The following is a 9,865-nucleotide window of genomic DNA, read 5'->3' on the forward strand; positions in this document are numbered from 1 at the left end:
TTGCAAGCGAACTCAGTCATTTCTGTGAGCATCCTGATTACCAGTGTTTTGAACTCTGCATCAGATAGGTTGTCTGTCTCTTCATCACTTAGCTTTTTTTCTGGCATTTTGATCTGATCTTTCATTTGTGCTTTGTCTTAGCGCTCCTGTTATGTTGTAGGGAAGCAGGGCCTTAAGTGTTCACCCAAGTAAGGCAACCCCCTTTACTGCACTGTGGTACTGTCTGTGAGGGAGAGGTCAGAGAGGGAACAGTGTGGCTGGCTTTCTCAGCTCTAGCCCCAGTTTCCAATGAACTCTGTTGTGTGAGACTGGGAGTTTCTCCCTTCATGGCAACTTCCACAGTAGTTTACAGCTCAGTTTGTTTCCCATTCAGCCAGCCCTAGCTCACCTGTGCAGTCATGCAGTCCCTCTCCGCCCACCTGGCTGGTTGCCAGTCTCAGTCCCTTTTATCAGTCTGGTTGAATGTTTCTTTAACTCCTTGGTTGTCAGAGTTCCATGCGGTTTGATTTTCTGGCAGTTCTGCTTGTTTATGTTTAGATTGGTTGTTATCCTCATTTTGGTTGTTCGAGGAAGTAAAGGGTTCCTACCTATGCCTCCATCATGGCTGGAACTCTGTACAGTCAGTTTCTAACTCATTTTGAAATGGATGTAATTGATTATTCTTTTACTTAAGTTACACCTGCTATAGCTTGCCAAGTGGAACAGTGAGGAGAAAAGCTAAGGGAAAGCTGATAAGGTAAGTTCAATAAGATAACTGAGGTTCAACACTTGGTTCAGTATTTGTATGAACTTTGGCCTTAATCATTATGGTTACGTGCGACTTGCATATCATGCTGAGAGAATGATAATCAGTTCTTTTTATTCGGTGTTAACCACATGCTAGGCACAGTTTGCCATTTAATCCCCTAGCAATCCTGTGTAATAGGAATTGTTGAAGGTCTTGAAACAGCTGTGAACACAATTGTAGTAAGCAGAAACCCAGAGTAACCTTAGAGGCTGAAGAGTCCTACTCTTCTGGAAGGTGGATGATGGAATGAATGCTGAAGATGTTCTGAATTTAGTTGTTCGCTTAAAAAATTTTTTTACTGTTGTTCAATTAGTTGTCCCCATTTTTACCCCACTACTCTCCCCTGCCCTACCTACCTCCCTGCCTTCCACATTCAGTTCTCCTTGCTCCCCATTGTCTTTGTTCATGGGTCCTTTATACACATTCCTTGACTTGACTCCTCCCCCTTAGCTCCCTCCCCCACCCCTCTGGTTACTGTCAGTTTGTTCTTTATTTCTCTGCCTCTGATTATATTTTTATTGCTTGTTTGTTTTGTTGATTGGGTTCCACTTATAGGTAAGATCATATAATATTTGTCTTTCACAGCCTGGCTTATTTCACTTAGCATAATGCTCTCCAGGTCCATCCATGTGGACCATGTGGTCCATCCTTTTCATGTGGTTGAAAAGGGTAGGAGTTCTTTCTTACTGCTTTGTAGTATTCCATTGTATAAATGTACCATAGTTTTTTGATCCACTCATTCACTGATGGGCACTTAGGCTGTTTCCAGTACTTGGCTATTTTAAATTGTGCTGCTATGAACATTGGGGTGCATAGGTTCTTTTGAATTGGTGTTTCAGGATTCTTAGGATATACTCTTAATAGTGGAATTGCTGGGTCAAAAGGCAGTTCCAGTTTTAGTTTTCTGAGGAAATTCCATACTGTTTTCCACAGTGGCTGTACCAGTCTGCATTACCACCAACAATGTACTAGGGTTCCCTTTTCTCCACATCCTCACCCACACTCGTTTGTTGATTTCTTTATGGTGGCCATTCTGACTGGTGTGAGGTGGTATCTAATTGTGGCTTTAATTTGCATCTCTCTGATGACTAGTGATGCTGAACATCCTTTTATATGTCTCTGGGCCCTCTGTATGTCCTCTTCGGAGGAGTGTCTGTTCAGGTCTTTTGCTCATGTTTCAATTGGATTTTTTGTTTTCCTGGAGTAGAATTGTGTGAGTTCTTTATATATTTTGGAGATCAAACCCTTGTCCGAGGTATCATTGGCAAATATATTTTCCCATTCGGTGGGTTACCTTTTCATTTTGTTGGTGTTTTCTTTAGCCGTGCAGAAGCTTTTTTATTTTTATTTTTTTAAAGATTTTATTTATTTATTTATTTTTAGAGGGGAAGGAGAGAGGGAGAGAAACATCAACGTATGGTTGCCTTTTTGTGCATCCCCTGCTGGTAGTTAGCCTGCAAGGAACCAGTTTGCAACCCAGGCATGTGCCCTGACTGGGAATCGAACCGCGATCGTGTGGTTCGCAGGCCCGCGCTCAATCCACTGAGCTATGCCAGCCAGGGCTTATTTTAAGAAGTCCTATTTCTTTATTCTTTCCTTTATGTCCCTTGCTCTGGGGGACACATCAGTGGAAATACTGCTGCATGGGATATCTGAACTTTTCCTGCCTATGTTCTTCACTAGGACTTTTAAGATATCATGACTTATATTTTTATTTGCTTTAAAAAAACTCAACTTGCTTCAATTCACCAACATCAGGAATTACTGCTGTGGCTCTATGTTTGAAGACATTGTCATTTGAATGAAGTTAATCTTAACTCTGAACCCACCTCTCAACAAGTTTGTAAAAAAAATCCATCTCAGCAATCAGTAGAGCTACTTTGGAAGGTCACAACAAAATCAGAGGCTTACGTTGTCTTGGGATAAATGGGGAAGAGTGCTTGTGTCATCTATCATGGTATTCTGTGGCCCTAAACTAGGACCTTAATGACAGATGGCTCTCCCTATTGTGGGGTGCAGAAATCCTGACTGTGGCAAGAAACCAGCCTCCAGTGACACACTATACAGCATTCCTCTGAGCCCTTGCTGTCGCCCTGGAGCTCTGAAACAGGACTGCTGGGACTCACTGACATCTCTTCTATTCCCATTGAGAATGCTTCCATGCTTGCTTCCAGAAACACTCTTCCCTGCCCCTCCCCCATGCCACCTTTCTCACTTGCCAAAAATCTACCCTTTTTTATGGAAACAAGAATTAGAAAGAATGGAAAACCAGGCTGAGGAAAAGAGCTAAAACTGACCTTTAATGCATCTTCAACACCAACTTGGCTAGAGAGTAAATGGCTAATAAAGATTTTACTGTGGGTAAGGGAAGCAAGTATCAGCAACCTCCTCTCCCAGGCTGGCTAACAGATTTACTCCCTTGGACGATTGTGAGAGTTTCAACACACCTAAAATCACACAGCTACTTAGAGGTCAAACTGAGGATTTGGACCCAAAGGTGCTGACTATTTGCTCACTATTATATATAAGCCTCATTGGAATTTTTGGGAGAGGAACCATCACCCTAAACCCCTTCCACTTCCTTTTACCCCAGCTGTCTTTGATATTTAAACAATATTCCTAAATCAGCCAAAAATGGCAATTAAAGCTATTTCACATAGGAATTATTTTAAGCTGAAATAAAGTGCAACAGTGGAGATGCTCAACTATTTCACTTGAAAAATGTCCAGCCTGGCCTGGCCCAGTATCATCACAGTATAATTTCCTGATACTAAAATTCTGAGCCTGAAATTATTGGGATAGTCTTAGTCTACTGGACATCACATCCTTCCCTCAAATAGAAAAGAATTCCCACATGACCTTATTGCCTATCTGATTACTCAAGTCTCTCTCTCTCTCTCTCCCCCCCACCTTTTATTTTGGTCTAGGGATGACTGGTCAACCTCAGAATTAGGGAGATGTACATTTTATTTTTTATAGTCTTCTCCATAGCTGCCAGTACCTCAGAACTGCAAAAAGAACACTGGGCAATCTAATCAATCTAATTCAAGCTAGCTGTTCTGGAACCTCAGTTTTCTCATCTGTAACAAGATCAAATTAGACTATGTAATCTCCAGTTCCAGTTAAATAAGTGTCTATCTATAATCAGCACATGCAAAACCAAACATTTCTCTATCTCATCTGTGTTCCCTAACAAAGAATGACATTTCTAAAGTGTCCAAGCCAAAAACCCAGGGTTATATCTGCTGCCTGACCCTCATCCCTCACCTCACCAAAATCATCTAATCTCCACACATGTGCAGTATCAGTCACTATTCCCACATTTATATCTCCAGGTGAATCTCTCCTCTGAACATCAGACAATTCCAAATGCCTCCTTGATATCTCTGCCTCTATAGCCAACAGGCATTTCCAGGTAGTATTGCCAAAATTATGCTATTGATGTTATCCTAAACCTGCTCCAAACCGCACTATGCCAGTTGCTCAGATCCCCCAAAATTAGAGTCATCCTTGATTCCCCTATCTCCTTCCACACATCCACGATAAAAGCAATTTTATTTCTCCTGCTTAGAAAATACATCCAGAATTCTATCGCCACTTACCACCCACACTGTGGCCTAAGCCACTCTCACCTTTTGCTCCCCTTTGTGTTGTTCCCAACACAGCAGCCAGGATAATTCTTTAAAATATGAGCATTTCGTGCTTCAGCTCAGAATCCTCCATTGGCTTCTCATCTAAAACTTTTTTATTTTAATGTGGAACGCTTCATGAATTTGCATTTCATTCTTGCTTAGAGGTCATGCTGATCTTCTCTGTATTGTTCCAATTTTAGCATATGTGCTGCTAAAGTGAGCACTCTCTTCTAAAAATTAAAGCTAAAGTCCTTACCATGACCTACAAGGCCATATGAAATCCAATTTTCTTACCCACTACCTTACTACTTGTATTTGTCAGTGTTCTACAAAGAAGAACCAGTAGAAGATTTTATATACATACATACATGAGAGAAATTATGTCATGGAATTGAGGAATTGGCTCACATGATTGTGGGAGGCTGGCAAATCTGAAATGTGGGGGAGGCTGGCAAGCTGGAAATTCTTGGCAGAAGTTGATGCTGCAGTCTTGAGGCAGAATTCCTTCTGACTCAGAGTGTCCTAGCCAGTTCAGGCCACTATAACAGAATACCAAAAACTGGGTGCCTTATACACCGCAGAAATTTGTCCCTCACGGTTCTAGGAGCTAGAGGTGCAAGATCCAGCCACTAACAGATATGGTATCTGATGGATGAAAAACTGTTCCATTCATCGCCTCACAGCCCAGCCAGCATGTCTTCTTGCTGTCCTCACATGGCAGAAGGGGCAGAAGATCTCTCTGGTGTCTCTTTTATAAGAACATTTAATTCCATTCATGAGGGCTCCACCTTCATGACCTAATCACCTCTCAAAGGCCCCATCTCCAAATATCACCACACTGAGGGTTGAGTTTCAGCGTATGAAGCCTGGAGGGGACAGAAACATTGAGTCTACAGCACAGTGAAAACTCAGCTTTGCTTTCAAGGCCTTTGTATTGGATGAGGCCTGTCCACTTAATCAAGAATTATTTTCTTTTACATAATGAGTACTGATTACAGCAATGTTAACCACATCTTCAGTAACACCTAAACTAGTATTTGATTGAAACTGGGAATTATAGCTTAGCCATGGTGACCACTAAGTGTAACCATCCTCACCCTCTTTCAGTTCACTCCAGCAATACTGGTCCCCTTGATGTTCCTCAAGCCACCACACATGTTCCCAACTCAAGAACTGTTTCTTCTCCAGAATGTTCATCCTCTACATTGTCACAAGGCTAGCCCACTCTTTCCTTTTAGTACTTTTCCTTAGGTCTTTTCAGAATTTCTCACTTTATATATAAAATTGTATCCATGCTTACACGGCCATATCCTACAAGATTCCGTGTCTTCATCTGTTCTCTACTATTCTCTTTGGCATTTATCATTAGGGAGCATACTATATATTCTGGTTATTTGTCTTCTTTATTGTCTTCATTCCTCCTAGAGCATAAGCTTCCCAAGGGAAGAGATTTGTTTTTTTAATTGTATTTAATTGATTATGCTATCACAGTTGTCCTAATTTTTCTCCCTTTGCCCCTCTCCACCCAGCAACCTGCTTCTCTAGGCAATCCCACCCCCCTAGGCAATCTCTACACTATTGTTCATGTCCATGGGTTATGCATGTAAGTCCTTTGGCTACTCACTTTCTTATACCGTACTCTACATCCTCATGGCTATTCTATAACTACCTATTTGTACTTAATCCCTCTGCCTTTCCCCCCTACCCCTAGCTACCCCCATCCCTCTGGCAACCATCAGAATTTTTTTATACCTGTGCTTGGGTTTCTGTTCTGGTTGTTTTCTTAGTTTGTTTTTTAGAGTCAATTATTGATAAATTTATATTTATTGCCATTTTTGTTCATAGTTTTGATCTTCTTTTTCTTAAATAAGTCCTTTAACATTTCAGATAATAATGGTTTGGTGATGATAGGCTTCTTTAGCTTTTTCTCATGTGGGAGGTTCTTTATCTGCCCTTCAGTTTTAAATGATAGCTTTGCTGGGTAGAGTAATCTTGGTCATAGGTCCTTGCTTTTCATCACTTTGAGTATTTCTTGCTAATCCCTTCTAGCCTACAAGGTTTCTTTTGAGAAATCAGCTAACAGTCTCATGGGAATTCCCCTGTAGGTAACTAACTGCTTTTCTCTGACTGCTTTTAAGATTCTCTCTTTATCTTTAGTTTTTGGCATTTTAGTTATGATGTGTCTTTGAGTGAACTTCTTTGCATCATCTTGTTTGGGACTCTCTGTGCTTCCTGGACTTGCCTGTCATTTCTTTCACCAAAATAGGGAAGTTTACTCTCATTACTTTTTAAAATATATATCCAATTTCTTGCTCTTTCCCTTCTCCTTCTGGCACCCATATGATGTGAATGTTGGATTGCTTAAAGTTGTCCCACAGGTTGCTTATACTATCTTCACTTTTTTGCATTCTCTTTTCTTCTTATTGTTCTAATTGGTTGGGGTTTGTTGTTTGTTTGTCTGTTTGCTTCCTTATGTTCCAAATAATTGATTTGGTTCTAGGCTTTATCCACGTTATTGTTGATTCTCTATAAGTTGTTCTTTATTTCAATTAGTATATCCTTCATTTCTGCCTGGGTCTTTTTTATGCTGTTGAAGTACCCACTGAGTTCCTTGAGCATCCTTATAACATTTGTTTTGAACTCTGCATCTGATAGATTGCTTATCTACATTTTCTTTAGTTCTTTCTCTGGAGTTTTGTTCTGTTCTTTCATTTGAGCCATATTGCTTTGTCTCCTCATTTTGGCACCCTCCCTGTGCTTGTTTTTGTGAATTTGGTAGAGCTGCTTGACTCCCAGTCTTGGTAGTGTGGCCCAAGGCAGTAGGTGTTCTGTAGCGTCAAGTGGCACAGCCTCTTCTATCACCCAAGCTGGTACTTGAGGTGCACCCTCTATGTGGGATGAGTACACCCTCCTCTTGTAGTTGGGCCTTGATAGCTGTGGGAAGGGCGTTGGGAGGTATTTGCCTAGGCCAGTTAACTACACAGACTGGCTGTGACCACTGACCACCAATCTCTGCCCTCTATGGAGAATCAGCTGTGTAGGGCCCCACTCCACAGAGCAGGACTTACTTCAACAGGGCTCTGGTGCCCACTGAGTCTGTCCTTAGAAAGTGTTGCTTGTGGAAGTGGTTGGGTGGTGGTCATGGGCTGTAACTGTCCACTGTGTGTACAGACTCTGCATTTTCCCTGGAGGGACAGGCCAAGGTCAACCTGTGTTCTATCTGGGGCCACTTGGCATAAGCTATAAAGCAATCTTCAGATATCTGTTGCTTTGTGCTGGGCTGGAGGTGCTCAGGCAAGGCCAGACTGTGAACCAAGGCCAAATGCTACTAGTGCTGGACCTGGGGCCACTAGCAAGAGGTATGGGGGCTTGATGACACCAGAGGCTGCTTGTTTGAGAGGATTTAGAAAAGTCTGAGGCTAGAACCAAAACAAGCCATTCTGTGGAAAAGCCACTGTTAGTAGTTTCGGTGAGCCTGTAAGTTTTGTGGGGCAGAGCCTTAAGGAATTACCAGTGTGGGGCAAACAGTGTGAGCCAAGTTGATGGAGTCTCAGATATGGTGCCTGCTGCTCTGTGGCTCTGTGGGGCAGGGGAGGGTTCAGGAAAGGAACAATGGCCTCTACTAGCAGTATTGTCTGGGAGAAAGCTGTCCCCTGCTCTTGCCCTGATACCAGACACCTCAATTTCTCCCTGTATGATACTGGTGCCTTTCAAGCTGCTTCCCTGGTTCTAGAGCTCAGAGTAAGTGAGTGTAAGTCTGTGCATGGGCTCTTTAAGAGGAACTGTTTGGGAATCTGACTCAATGTCCAGTGGATTTTGCAGCCAGAAGTTACAGGGACTTATCTTCCTGGCACTGGAACCCTGGGCTGAGGAAACTGCTGTGGGGCTGGAACCTCTCACTCCCAAGATATTTCTCCTCATTTGTATCCACCAGCCTGTTCCACATCTCCACATCTCTACCCTTCCTACCTGTCTGGATGGATGTGGTTTCTTCTTTAATTCCTTAGTTGTGGACTTCCATTCAGCTCAATTTCTTATGGTTTTCGTGATTTGTTTTTTATGCATTTTGTTCACTCAATGCCTGGAACACTCCCTAAAGCATACCTACTGCCACACACACACACACACACACACACACATATACACATACACACACATATAAAACAAACGCTCATTTCTTCTATTATTCTATCTCCTAAATATCTCTTTGCCACGACCTTCATTCAAGCCACAATCACCTCTGTCCTGGATTCCTGAAAAGCATAGCTAGCCTCTCTTTATCAGCTCCCACCCTCTTTCCAATGCATTCTCCATCCTACAGCATTTCTCAATCTGGTAATAGTATGCCCTACTCAAAAACTTTTACTAGCTCTCATTGATGCTAAGATTCTGAGTGATTGTGCCTCTTCTTTGTCCTCTCTCTTTTCTCTGTCCCACACTCGGTTCTCTAGACAGAACTTCCCATTCCTTGAATGTGCCACGATCTCTCACTTCCCTGTGCCTGCTCACACAGTTTCCTATATCTGGAACACTCTTATTCCCTTCCTCATCTGGCAAACCCCTGCTCACCCTTTAGGCCCCATTTATGGCTCGCCTCCCATTCCCATCTTCAGAACTGAGTAATATGCCCTTGTTGTGAGTTCATGTAGCTCCTTATGTTTAGGAGTGTCATAGCACTTCACACCAGGTAGAAAGTAAAAGGGCGACAGATTTCTATCCTCCCAAGGAAATGGGTAGCCAGAAAGCAGAGGTAATCACAGTAGCTTGATTTGACAGGAAACAACGAAAGACAGAATGGCAAATAGGGATGAGGTGAGTAAAGATGTCACAATATTTTCACAGTGGAAGAGAGCAGAACATAATTAAAAGCAAAAGAGACAGGTCCTGTAGGTAGGATGAGATTGGAACCAACGGAAAGGAAGAACAATTTGGGAGACAAGGAAAGAAAGGTCCAGAAGCAGACTATAGGGATCAGGACTCTTTCTTTTTTATTATGAGGAAAGAAGTAGTATTGATAAATATGCTGAGGCTTTCTGTGAGGTGTGAATTTGGGATTTGCTTGGACAGATTCTAGGTTTTGGAACCTCCAGGAGAACTTTATATGACCTTTGAGGCTACCTAATACTCCTTTGTGAATTTGGCAGTACACAGACCCCCTGGTGATGAACTAAAGAACCTCTTTAAGAAAGAAAAAAAAGAAGTATTTATTTGAAGAGATTAAATTTCTAAACTTCTACTATAGTTAGACTAACCAAACAATGGATTAACATCATGTGCATAAATTCCATAACTTCTTCATTTTATGGTCTCCAAAGAAATATTGTTGATCTTTCTTATCATCATAATATACATTGTGCCTTCCAACAATTACAATACAGTATCGGCTCTCTTGAGCTCTCCAGTGTGCAAGGGGTGCTCACAGAATGGCTCCACTCAGAGGGTAAAA

The 9,865-nt window shown here is 42.0% G+C and overlaps 1 non-coding gene across 1 annotated transcript; it reads right to left on the reverse strand.

Annotated features, from left to right (window-relative positions):
• Positions 1–4,536: 4,536 nt before the first annotated feature.
• On the reverse strand, positions 4,537–4,643 carry LOC118976538 (U6 spliceosomal RNA). The gene has a single exon (XR_005064298.1). It is a non-coding gene; the product is annotated as a U6 spliceosomal RNA (small nuclear RNA).
• Positions 4,644–9,865: the final 5,222 nt, after the last annotated feature.

The sequence above is a fragment of the Sturnira hondurensis genome, unplaced genomic scaffold, assembly GCF_014824575.4.
Source record: "Sturnira hondurensis isolate 20B ecotype Veracruz unplaced genomic scaffold, ASM1482457v3 Scaffold0001721, whole genome shotgun sequence".
NCBI classification, from domain to species: domain Eukaryota; kingdom Metazoa; phylum Chordata; class Mammalia; order Chiroptera; family Phyllostomidae; genus Sturnira; species Sturnira hondurensis.